This window comes from Talpa occidentalis, unplaced genomic scaffold, assembly GCF_014898055.3.
Source record: "Talpa occidentalis isolate TD23 unplaced genomic scaffold, MPIMG_talOcc4v2.1 talOcc4.15, whole genome shotgun sequence".
In the NCBI taxonomy this organism is placed as follows: domain Eukaryota; kingdom Metazoa; phylum Chordata; class Mammalia; order Eulipotyphla; family Talpidae; genus Talpa; species Talpa occidentalis.
Genome location: NW_023601543.1, coordinates 42193968 through 42207707, shown reverse-complemented (window position 1 = coordinate 42207707; position 13740 = coordinate 42193968). Strand labels below are relative to the sequence as shown.

The window sequence follows — 13740 nt, the reverse complement described above, 5'->3', positions numbered from 1 at the left end:
CAAATTCTCTATCAGGAAGACTCATAAGTTCCTCTTAGTCACTGCTGTTGCAGTCTGGTTTGATTGTCTTTTTGTGGTGTGTCATTTCCCTGGGGACATGTTTGGTTGCTTTTAATTTTTCTTCTCCCTGCTGCTTGTTTTCTAATTTGTCTTATGCATTGGGACACTGTGTCGCTAGTACTGGCCAACATCTCTTTGGTGTGCTCTTTCTGTGATGTCAGAAACTGGTATGTCAGAAGTCCAGTAGGGCAGTGGTACTTTGGGTATGTTAATGGACGCTGTCCCAGAAAATCTCCTTCTGTATTTGTTTAATTCCAGAGGTGGGTCTTGAGGTCCCACAGACTGCTGTATGGTGGAAGGGTCGCCTGCTGGGTTCCAAATCACTGGATCCCCCTCTGGGCTCTGACTCATTGCCAGGCAGCCTGGCTTTTGGGGGCCTTCAGCTCACCTCTGACTGTGGGGACAGACCTTTCCCAGTTCCACACAGTCTAGGTGGGTTTTGGACGCAGAGTTCTCTGTTCTAAAATTGTGAGTCAGGAGGGCACTTCTCTGCACTCACTGTCTGTCACAGCAGTGGCTGGATCCCCCTCTGGGCTCCCACTGGTGGCCAGATGGTGCCTGGCTTGTGGGGGCTTTTCAGCTCACCTCTGGCTGTGGGGACAGCCCTTTCTTGATTCCACACAGTCTAGGTGGTTTCTGGACGCAGAGATCCCTCCTTATTTTTAAATTATTTTCTTAGTAAATTTTTGTTTATAACATCATAAACCAATGTTTCATTATGTAACGTTACATAAGTTTCAGGTGTATAGCATTATAATTTGACATCTGTATTTACTACATCATGATCACCACCAAAAATCTAGTTTTCATCCATTACTATACAATTGATCCCCTTTGCTGTTTTACCCAAACTCCTACTCCCATTTCCTATGATAACCATAAATCCATTATTTGCATTTAAGTGTTTATTTTTGTTTTGCTCATTGGTTTGCTTTGTTTCTTCTCATTATTCATAGTCTCCATAAAAGTGAAATCATAAGTATTTGTATTTGTCAGTCTGACTTTTTACACTTAGCCTAACACCCTCAAGGCCCAATATTATTCTTGCAAATGGGAAGATGTCATCATTTTTTTTCTGTAACACAATCATTTCTGCTATGTATGTATGCATGCACATAAATCTCTTTATGCATGCATCTGTCTAGACACTAATCATGACTACTGCAAATAATGCTGCAGTGAACTTAGTGGTACACAAGTCATTTCAAATTAGTACTTTTTGTATAAATATTGGAAGTGGAATAAGTGGATCATATGGTATTTCATATAGTATTCTTCAATTCATACTTTTTTGAAGAATCTCTATACTGTCTTCCAGAGTGGTTGTGCCAATTTACATTCCCATCAGAAGTGTATTAGGGTTCTCTTTTTAATATAGATCCTCTCCAACACTTCTTGTTTCTTGTCTTTTCTCTTTTCCCCTGATTTTGCATGCTTAATTTTTATAGTAAATGCATCCCTGCTATGAAACATAAAGAAATTCTATTCTTAAATTTATTCCCACCCTTTGCCCCCCTCCTTACTGAATTTTATTAGTCACTTCCACTTGGTGCAGGGCAAAATATTTCACATTAAACAACATTTTCCACCCTTGCATTGTGTAACTTATTTTTATTACTTTTGTTTTTTTAATAAAATATTTTTTTTATTTCAGTATTTTTAATGAGTTAATATTGGGGCACCACCATCAGGTAGTGCAACCACTCATCTATATTCCGCTACCACAGACCATTGTGCTTTGTTCCCTCTTTGTTGTTACCCTTCCCCCACAACACCCCCCTCTTGGTGTTTCTTATCTTCTCAATAATAGCCATTCTTACAGATATGCTATGACATATCATTGTTATTTAGATTTGCATTTCCCTAACAATAAGTGATAATATCTTACATGTGATGATTGCCATCTGTATAACTATTTTTTTTTTTTTTTGTGGGACCCTCGCCAGCGGCCAGGGAACCAACCGGCGCTGCAGAGGCTGCAGGCAGCCTCGCAGCCCAGTGCTCAACCACTGCGCCACCAGGGGAGGCCCCATCTGTATATCATTTTGAAGAAATGTCTATTGAGATACTCTACACATATATTTATTTATTTTTATTTGCAGTAATATTTGGATACCCTCATCAAGTATTGCCACCATAGTGCATCCAACACCAAATTACCCATAATCCTCCACCACAGACCATGGTGTTTCTTTTTCTCTTTGTTCTTACCCCTTCCCTACCTCCTTCCTCCACTGGATGTTTCAGTTCTGTAGTCAGCTTTCAAAGGTTAGATTTTAAGCTTGTCTTTATCTGACTCTTAATTTAGTTATTCTATATTCCACATATTAATGAACAATCTGGCATTTATCTTTCTCCTTTTGGCTTATTTTACTTAGCATTATCCCTTTCAACTCCATCCTTATTGCCACAAATGCCATGAGTTTACCTTTTTTGATTGCTGGGTATTGCATATATATACACCACTTTTTCTTGATCCACTCATCTGTTTGGGGCCACTTAGGTTGTTTTCATAATTTAGCTGAAGTAAATAGCACTGCAATAAACTGGTAGTGAAAGTTGCCTAATTCTAGTGTTTTTGAGTTTTGTGGGTAGAAACCTACAAGAAGAATTACTGGTTGATTGACAGATCCATTTTTAATGTTTTCAGACATCTCCATACTACTTTCCACAAGGACTAGACCAGTCTGCATTTCCATCAGCACTGCAGGAGGGTTCCTTTTTCTACACATCCTTGCCAGCTCTTGTTATTTCTGGTCTTTTGGATATGGGCCATTCTCACAGGGGTGAAATGGTATCTCATTGTGGTCTTGACTTGCATATACATAATAAGTGATGATGAATATTTTTTCATGTGCCTGTTTGCAGTTTGTATTTCTTCTTTGGAGAAGTGTCTGTTTCGTTCTTCTATCCATTTTTTGATTGGGTTATTTGTTTTGGTTTAGTACAGTTGTGTGTGTTCTTTGTAAATCTTTAATATCAGTCCCTTGTCAGATGTATGATGTGCAAATATTTTCTTTCATTCAATAAGTTGTTTTTTTGACATAGTTATATATTTTCTTTTACTGTGTAGAGGTTTTTTTTAATGTAGTTCCAGTTATTTGTGTTCTCTTTTGTTTTCCTTGCTGTTGGGGACTAATCCATAAAGACATCACTGAAGTTTATGTCATGAAATGGTTTGCCTATATTTTCTTTGTATTTTAAGGTTTCAGGTCTTACATTCAAATCTTTTATCCATTTTGAGTTGATTCTTGTGTATGGTATGAGATAGTGGTCTAGTTTCATTCTTTCACTTGTGGCTGTCCAGTTTTCCCAATACAATTTACTGAAGAGGCTATCCTTGTTCTAGTGTATGTTCTTAGCTCCTTTGTCATAGATTAACTCTACATATAGATGTGGTTTTATTTCTGGGCTCTCAATTCCATTCTGTATGTTTTTTTTTTATTCTGTATGTATTTGTTCCAGCTCTTTGAAAGATGCCATTGATACTTCTATTGTGATTGCGTTGAATCTTTATAGTGCTTTAGGTAGAATGTACATTTTGACAATGTTCATTCTTCCATTCCATAAGCAGGTGATATTTTTCCATTTCTTTGTGTTTCTATTTCTTTTACCAATGTCTTATAGTTTTCTTTGTACAGATCTTTTGCCTCCTTTGTTAGATTTATTCCTAGGATTTTAATTTCTTTTGGTGTTATTAAATAGGATAACTTTATTTCTTCTTCTGTCTCGTTGTTTGTATATAGGAAGGCAACAGATTTCTTTGTTGATTTTATACTCTGCCACTCTGTTAAACTGATTGTTTCAATTAGTTTTTCCATAGGCTCTTGAGGGTTCTCTATGTATAATATCATGTCATTTGTAAATAATAATAGCTTTACTTCTTCTTTTCTAGTTTGTATTCCTTTTATATCTTTCTCTTGTCTAATTGCTCTATCTAGAACTTCTTATACTATGTTGAATAGAGTGGTGAGCCTGGAAATGTAACAGTCTTGTACAAGTCTTGTACCAGTTTCAGATATTTTATTTTTAACAGTAAGAATGTAGGCTTGAATAATAGGTACTAAAGTCTACAATCAGTCATGAAAGACTTATTTTGACAAATGATTATCGATTTAATAAAAAAACTCAAAATTTTACTTTCTTCCCACTTTCAGGCAAAAATAAGTTAGAAAATATTTAGAGTATACATGCATAGGCTGACTCTCTCAAACAAATTAAACCCCAAAGAACAGGATGAAGATGTTTCAGAAATATCTGTGTAAAGAACTTCATTAAATATTATTTTATAAATATCTGTATTTTTTCAAAATCTTCCTAACAAAGTAAGTGTTCACCATAAAAATTTCTATTAATAGCTCTAAGAGATTGGAAAACAACTTTTTTTCCTCTTAAAGATTTATTTATTCATCCATACAAGCACTGGGTACAGTCAGAAGTGCTGGAGGGTGAGAGAATTCACCAGAGCCAGAGCGGGGAAGAGAAGCAGGCAGACCGATGAAACACACTGCTGAGGGGAGCAGCGGGCGGCAGGAGAGGCCTGCGTGCCTTACGGGACCCTCACCCGTGGCCGGGGATCAAACCGGTGCTGCAGAGGTTGCAGGCGCCTCGCAGACCAGCGCTCAACCACCGCGCCACCGGGGGAGGCCTTGGAAAACAACTTTTATTATCATGCAGACACGTTCAGTTTTTTTGTCTTGGTCTTAAATTTGAAAGGCCTAGAAATCTTTTTTTTTTTTAAAGTTTATTTATTTATACAAGCACTGGGTACAGTCAGAAGCATGGGAGGGAGAGAGAATTCACCAGAGCCAGAGTGGGGAGCATAACAGGCAGACTGACGAAATGCACTGCTGAGGGGAGCAGTGGGTGGCAGGAGAGGTCTGCGTGCCATGTGGGACCATCACCTGGCAGCCGGGGATCAAACTGGTGCTGCAGAGGCTGTGGGAAGCTTCACAACCCAGCGCTCAACCGCTATGCCACCGGGGAGGCCCAGGCCTAGAAATCTTAAAGGCTATCCTGAAATGCAACAGAGAGGAATACATTTTTCAAGGCTCTGTTCTTTGAAGGGGAAGTTAGCATTGAAATTCAAAGATACTCACAGATAGTGTAGATAGAGCTGAAATTGTAGAAAAGTGATAAAGACATAGAACAGACAGAGACAATTTCAGTGGAACTGAGATGACAGAAGCAAGCAGCCCAGTAGTCAACAATAATCAGGGCGGGGTGGGGTGGGGGGTGGAGATTAACTGAGAACTGAATTTGGTCAGGAAGAAAAATGCACTGTAAATACTACAAGAGGGAGTACATTTGAGGCACTTTCACATATAATCCCCCTGTGATGTCACAAATCTGTCAGAGGAGTCCTGAATCAGAGTCTAAAATATAGACATTGATCAAAATATTCTGTTTCTGTGTTGCAAAGATGACATTCATGAAGTTCATATACTGCAGTGCATTATCTTCTGCAGACCTAATAACCGGTATTCTTGACTTCATTTCCTGATTATCTTTATCCTCCTTGTTCGTTCTATGAATGTAGCAGAGCCCTTTGGTGAGGGGTCCCGCCAGCAGCATTTTTGTATTTTGACCCTTTATATCACCCTTGGTCATTAGATCTTTCATTTCTTCAACAATAACTTCATTTACTGCTGTTAACAGTAAATGTCTTTACTCCCCAAGGGATTAAATTCACAAGGAGGATTTCCAGGGTCTCCAAAGAAGACTCCAAGTGTGCCATTCTTTCCAGGATACAAGAATCAATTTTCTTGAGTGTGACTTACAAGTTTGTTGGAACAGTTCATGAATAAATGAGAATACTCCAGCACCATTACAGAATCTATGTATTTTGATAAGGTAGGCTGAGATCCCTTTAATGTTTGCATCCCCCACAAAATTGGAGTGTATCAACTATGATAACTATAAATTCATATTTGTCTGAAACCATGGCAGCCAGGGTCCTTCTGCTCTGCTCATTTTAAAATCAGTTTGTTTCTTTTTGTTGAATTATATGAGTTCTTTATATATATATATGATATTAACCTCTTGTTGGAGACGTTTTTTCAATTACTCTCTTCTTTTTCAATTTGATGATGGTTTCTTTCAGTATGCAGAAGTTTTTAAGTTTGAGGTACTTCAAATTTGTTCATTTTTGCTTTTGTTCTTCCCAGTTGTTGGAGGTGAATCCACAATGACATTGCAAGGGTTGCTGTCAAGGACCATATTGCCTATGTTTTCTTCTATATACTTCATAGTTTCAGGTCTTACACTGAAATTTTAAATTCATTTTGTATTAATTTTTGTTTACTGTGCAAGGTAGTGGTCTAGTTTCATTCTTTTCTGTCTATGCAGTTTCACCAACATATTTTCAAAGAAGCCTTTCTTCACTTTATTTTCTTGGCCTTTATTCTTTTTGGTAAGGTGTGTGTTTGTGTGCGCATGCATATGTGTATGTATTTCTTTATTCCTGTCTCATTGATCTGTGTCTGTTTTTATTCTTATACCATGTTTTGATTACAGCAAAGTAGTTTAAGAGAATAGTTTAAGAGAATAGTTTGATTTAACAGCATAATACTTCCATTTGTGTTCTTTTTATCTCAGGATTTTTTTTTTTTGGATATTTGGGATGTTTTCTAGTTCCATATAAATTATATATGTATGTGTGTCAATATATATGTACACACACACTATACACACACACACACTATATATATATACATATATATATATATATACACACACAAGTGATAACACATATGTTACCACACCACACTGACCACCAAGGCACTCATAGTTGGCTTTAGGGTTTCCTATGTCCAAAATCATATCATCTGCAAATAGTAATAATTTTACTTCCTTCATTCCAATTTGGATGCCTTTATTTACTTTTCTTTCCTAATTGTTTTGGTTAGGATTTCAAGTACTATATTTAAGACTTTCTTGTCTTGTCCCTGAGTTTAAAGGAAAAACTTTCAGTTTTTCATCATTGAGTTTGGTGTTAACTATAGGTTTGCCCTTTATTATGTTGAGGCTTATTCTATACCCATCTTACTGAAAGTTTTCATCATGAAAGTGTGTTGAGTCTCATCAGATAATATTTCTGTAACTATTGAGTTTGAGAAGCATATTTGTGAACTACCTCTCCTATACCACATAGAGGTATTCCCCTATAAGTCTTCCATGTTTCATGTTTCAAGATTCCCACAGTCTTTTCCCTTATCCTCTTCTTGTTACCCCAGAGTTTTCAAAGGGGCAGTCACTCACTTTAATTATGGAAGAATAAAAAGAAAATCCAAGATATCTATGAATTTTGTTTCCTCCAGTAATGGTTAAACTTGGTTGAGATGTTCATAAATTTAAAAAAAAAATGCCAGTTGTACTTTTGCGTATTTTTTAAAGACTTTTTTTGAAAATTTTTTAAAAAAGATTTATTTATTTATTTGAACAAGCACTGGGTACAGTCAGAAGTGCAGGAGGGTGAGAGAATTCACCAGAGCCAGAGCAGGGAACAGAATAGGCAGAAGGACTGAAGTACACTGCTGAGGGGAGCAGCGGGCAGCAGGAGAGGTCTACGCGCCAGGTGGGACCCTCACCCGGTGCCAGGGGCTCGAACCAGCACTGCAGAGGCTATGGGCAGCTTCACAACCCAGCGTTCAACCGCTGCGCCACTGGGGAGGCCCTGTACTTTTGCTTATTTTAAGGCCCCATTGAGAAGGCCAGCCTTGTGAGTAGACAGTGCAAACATCAGATAAGTACTACGATTTAAGTATCTCCAGAAGTTTCTCTTCCCTTTGTCACTTTAACAGCTCCTTAAAGCCCACTAAATATCAGAGTGCTGGAATTCCATTTGGAATTCCATTGATGTTTCATAGGTTTTTGTAGTTCTATAATAGTGACAAGATATGTGATCTCATTTAAAAATAGCTCAAAACATCTCTCTGCTAAATCTGTAACAGTGCACAAAATTTTATTGGTATCTTATTTGAGTAAAGCAGTAAAAGTTCCCGCTTTTGCACAACTTCTACCTTAACTGATTGTATAAATTACAAAGGTATTGAGGAGGACAAAAAAGGATTACAATGCAGTATAAACCAGTAAACATGTAAATAGTGCCTATTATGTGCAATATAATGTGTTAGATTTTGGGCATAGACAGGTGAAATATATGGTGGTTACTAGAGAGGAAGGGTTTAGGGGGTGAGAGGAACAGGTATAAGGGGTGAATTGAATTATGGTGGGTGGTGACTAGAACTTCAATGGTGGGTGTGAGTTGGTATGGCATCATACATTTGACAAGTACTGATGCTGTATTCATGAAAATTAAACAGTGTTATAAACCTACATTAACCGCAATACTAAGAAAAAGGAAAGAAGAGAAGGAAAAGACATGGGGTCTACTTCAAGGAGTTTACAAGTGAAATAAAGATTAGGGCACTGGGCATATTATAAAACTCTGAAAGGGAGGAAGGTAAAACAAATGAAGATAAAGAAAAGACAAACACTCAAGAAAAATATCCCTGGGCCTCCCCTGGTGGCATAGCAGTTGAGCGCTGGGCTGCGAAGCTGCCCGCAGCCTCTGCAGCGCTGGTTCGAGCCTTGGACACTGGTGAGGTTCCCACATGGCGCGCAGACCTCTCCTGCTGCCCGCTGCTCCCCTCAGCAGTGTATTTCGTCAGTCTGCCCGATCTGTTCCCTGCTCTGGCTCTGGTGAATTCTCTCACCCTCCCGCGCTTCTGACTGTACCCAGTGCTAGTGCTTGTTTAAATAAATAAAAAAATCTTTAAAAAAAAAAAGAAAAATATCCCCTACTTTGCATTCTGTTCAAAAGGAGCTGGATCATAAAAGACAAACTTGGGCAGTTCATGTCTGTAATCCTTTCCATTGACCATGCGTATATTTCTTTTTCTTCCTTTCCTCCATTGTTCACTTTTGAGGTAAAGCCAGCTTCTTTGTTCTCATATTAAAAACGAAAATAACAGAAACTTCTCCCTAGCACAAAAAATCAACAGAGATAATCTTAGTCAAGTCATAACATATCATATCATATCTTTCTACAACAGAAAGGGGATTTCTTGGTTAATAATACTCAGAGAGAACTGGATTGGAGCAGGAAATTGAGTAACACAACTGCTGTTAAGAATCCTAACCAATCATCTCCCTTAATCTGAGCCAAAAGTACCAGTTCAAAGGCCCTGAATGAGTGAATGTTTTCAAATGTCAAATCACATACTACTTCAGAACTATGCAGGACCAAGCAACTCCCAAACACACCAAAGCAAAAAGATTCAAGTTTAATTTTCATCAAAAGCAGCCTGAACTCAAATAAGTTGGATTAAAAATGGTGTTTCTATGCTGTTTACAGTTGTCAAGTTGAATCATGGTACTCTTTACACAGAAATAGAAATGCTTATAATTATTGTATGGAAAGGCTAAGTTATTATTTTTAAAAGTTTAGACTCTCCAAAAAAACCTCATGAATTTTAAATAATTTCCTTGGCCAGAGATGGTAAGATCGGTTCTAGAATTTAGTTTCCAAATAGGAAAATATGACCTTTAATCAACTGTAATTATAGAACATATGATATGGACAGGGACATGCAGGATAAAGACATGGTATACTGCCCTCAGACAGTTTAGACTCCAGTCAGAAAGAACAGGAAAACACAAATACATACAAACACACACACATACACACACACACACACAGATATGCTAACAGGCAATGACAAAACAAGAGTTAAGTGCTCAGTGAATACATTGGGATACAACAATTTAATGCAAATATCACATTCTCAGCAGTTGGTAATTTTGTTACTTTTTTTCTTTCCAACTAGCCATGAATATTTGTAATGTGTTTATAGGTGTTAGTTACAGACATGTTCAATGCTTCTAATTCAAGTATTTCCTAAAAAAGGACATTATACTTACATGATAGTGGACTCTAAACAGAGACTCTCCTACAGTAGTTTGTGTAGTTGAATGGTACCAGGACAAACTTCTGTTTATATTTCTTAGTCTCTGTGATATATTTAGCTGTTCACTGTTGGCTAGCTGTTCACTTTACATGAGTCTGTAATGAATTTGTTCACAACATATTTCACAGGAAATATCTGAGTCATTGCTCTTCATAACTTTTTGTGCAATCTGAAAAAATAGTACTTAATTTTTTGCTGCATAACTCAACAACTTCTGGTTTTCCTTTGAAAACTTGAGGAATGCAGTCTTCACTGGTTTGAACACCACCTAAGCTTTTGAAAAAGTTAAAGCTTGGTTGCTGCAAATTCTCTATGAAAGGAGACAGACTGTATGTAAATAAACATATACATGTAATTAAAAATGATTTAAATTGAAGTTCAATGTAGAGTAAGAATCTTAAGGATATGATACAACAAAATTTTAAAGTTGTGGTTTTTTCCCTGATCATTTTTTTTCACTCATTTTGCGTGTGTGTGTGTGTGTGTGTGTGTGTGTGAGAGAGAGAGAGAGAGAGAGAGAGAGAGAGAGAAGGAGGGAGGGAGAGAACACAAACATTTAGGCTATAAAATACAGTAGGGCTTTCCTCGAGTAGGACTTTTAATCAGGAAATAAGCTGTTTTCATACTGATTATTCACATAAGAGCAATTTCCAAGTGTTCCCCGTCTCCAAAATAACTCTAAGTAATAACATGTCCTCCACATACTTGTGTAGCTCATTAACCTCCACATGCAGTTCTCTCATAAAACAACAATTATATACTGTGAGCTAAGCACTCATTTTCTGATGGGAAAACTAAAGACCAGTATTAAAGTTAAAGCTAGTACCCACATTTATGGACTCTTGGCTCCAGACTATTTCAATTAGGGCAGACAGGGCAAAGATGAAATTGCAAGACATTGGCAGGGAGGGGCTAGGCCCAGGGTGGCAAGCCAGGGAGAGTCTGAAAATCTGCAACTCTAAAACAAAGCATATCAGAGGTTTGGGAACCACAGCCAAGATCATTCCAGAATACTCCTCTGGTTAGAAAATATTTACTAATTAATTTCATAATATGCACTAACTACTACTTATTTTAGTGTTCAACATTTTTCAGAAGATACAACTTTTGCTGAAATGAAAGCTTCAGTAGGCAGTGGGGCTTTGCTCTGACAATATAAAATGTGGGGCATAGAAAATTTATCTTTAGCTTGGGGTATCCTCAAATTGTTAGGGAAAAGACTGTTAGCAGCTGTTAGTTCACAGTTGACTTGTTTATCCTTGAATATCTGCCATTGGAGCATGATTGACTGTTGGACAGACCATTGGTCTATTTCAGTACATGAGCTCTGGCACCTGCTCTTTTCTTCCTCTTCCAGAGCGAAGGGATAGTCTCAGCTTCATTCCCAATGAACAGAACAGAGCAGCTGGTGACACAGGATAGCGTGGGGTTCCCATTTCTAAACGAAAAAATGCTCTAAAATTAATCCCTCGCATTAGGCCTAGTAGACCTGCCTGCAAATGCTTCAAAACTGTGCCTTTTCCTTTCTCCATTTCCCTACGTTATGTAAGTGTTACATGGTTGCATAGAGCCCTAAGTTTAGCCCAAATAAAGGATCTCTCTCTCTCTCTCTCTCTCTCTCTCTCTCCCTCTGCTATATATAGCAGAGGTCCTCAGTAATTTGACTGGAATTAGTATGAAGTTCTCTTTCTCCAGAAGGGCTTCTCTGATCTTCTCAGGTCATATGTCATCACTACCTCTCTCCCTCCCTTCCCAGAGCTTCTGCTGTAATTAGTGATTCTTATTTGTCTCTTATCATGCGTCATCGTGTACCATGGAAATAATTTCTGTAAATGTTTGACCTTCCATACACACATGCTTCTAGGGAAGCATTTGTTTTATCCATAACTCTCAGCACATTGCTTTAGAAATAATAAGCTTTGTCTGAGGAATAATGAAGTAGTAAAACTGATTTCAAGAACTTTATTGTTGTGAAAAAGACAGTGTCATTATCTGGTACTGCCAAATATTTGTCCCAAATTATTAAGCAACAGGCATTTTCCTGTCAGAAATCCAAAGAAAGCACTTATGACTTAATGCTAATGCTACACAAGTCTCTAGTTTAGGTGATTAATTTCTTTCTGGTGAAATAAACCAGACCTAAACTGAAACAGGATCCCCATGGTGCCTAGAGGTGTTGGGTCAAGGGTGAGCATGACCTTGTTTACTGTGGACCCACTGCAAATGGCAGGGCGTGTCGGCTTTGCTATCTCCTTGCGCTGCCTGTGGGTGCTCCATTGGTTCAGTGGTGGCAGGGGCAATTCCTTGCCCTTTGCTTCCAGCACAAGCAGCCCCATAGGGGCTCCAGGAGCAGGGCCAGTAGCAAGCCCTCATAGCAGTGGGTGGCAATTTTTCCTGCCCTGCTCCAGAGCAGGCCCAGGGGCTGCATCAGGGAGGCTTACTACAGTGGAAGCAGGCAGAGTGGGCAAAGGAGGGTCCTGGAGCCCTCAATGGACTTCCAGGTTTTTAATGATCTTTCCACACCACTTGTAGTGCAGCAACCAGGTGTAGGGCAGGCAGGGGGCCCGGAAGCTGGCAGGCCTCCTAGCCCCTGGTGAATCTTCACTTTCTTAGGCTCACTCTGGCGTCTTCTCGTGGTCTCTCCGCCGCTCTCTGCCACATCAGCCTCTGCCACCCTTACGTGCTCAGCCTCTCAGCTGAGGTGTGCCCATTATACGCACGCCCACACAATACTCCAGGTGTCCACCATCAGCCTTGTGTACCCAAAGCCCATGCTCCCAAGTGCTTCCTGCATTCAAGGCCACAGGTGATAGTCACAGAGGCCCACGGCACAAAAACCCGAGCAATCTTCATTTACCCTCCACTTATCCTGGCCTGATGCTAGCTTTGGGAGGAGAAAGGCCCATGGACCAACATGGAGAGTTCTGAGTGGAAGCCTACTCTGCAGCTGCTTGAATCCATGTTCAAGCCCTGCAGTGAGCCACTCTGCATGGCTACACCCAGCCTGCTGAGGGGAGCCAGTTACAGTGAGCCTCCAGCCTCATTTAGGCCTGGCTCCAGCTGGGAGTCCCCTGACCACATGACAGAGGAGCCTGCTCTGATGTCACTGCAGGTCCGAACTGGGCAGGCTCCCAGGGTTTCAATTCTGAAAATTGTGAAAATAGACCAATCAGGTTTAAGCTCTCCAGTTCCATTCAAGGCTTTGAGGCCACTGAGTAATTGAAAATAGAGCAAGCTCATTGGTTACTTTAACTAGCATGTAGGGGAAGAAAGTAGGATTAGGCTTTTCTGCCTCCCGAAATTAGGATTGATAATGGATCCCTTGCAGTCCTGAAAGCCATGCCTGATTGAGGGCACCTGGAATAGAGTGTGGGCATATGTAGATGGTATTTACCTGGGCTAAGACTGGGCTTATAAGGGCGGCATCACGGGGACACCAGCAGAGAGCAGAACAAGAGAAGCAGAAAAGCAGAAGCAGAACCACGAAAGAAGCAGAGAGCTGAGTGAAAGAGAAGAAGAGACCACTAGAGAATGCCGGAGAGCCCAGAAAGAGTGAAGACTTGCTGGGGGCTTGGAGGCCTGCCAGCCTCCTGGCTCCCCAGCACCCCTGCCTGCCGTGTACCTGGAAATCCCAATAAAAGCCTGAAAAGCCACTGAGGGGTACAGGACTCTCTACTCCTTCACCCCATTTACTCGGGTCATAGAGAAA

General features: G+C 39.5%; 1 pseudogene; it reads right to left on the bottom strand.

The window, feature by feature from the left end:
* Positions 1-5145: 5145 nt before the first annotated feature.
* LOC119245603 (general transcription factor IIH subunit 3-like) lies at positions 5146-6004 on the bottom strand (annotated as a pseudogene).
* Positions 6005-13740: the final 7736 nt, after the last annotated feature.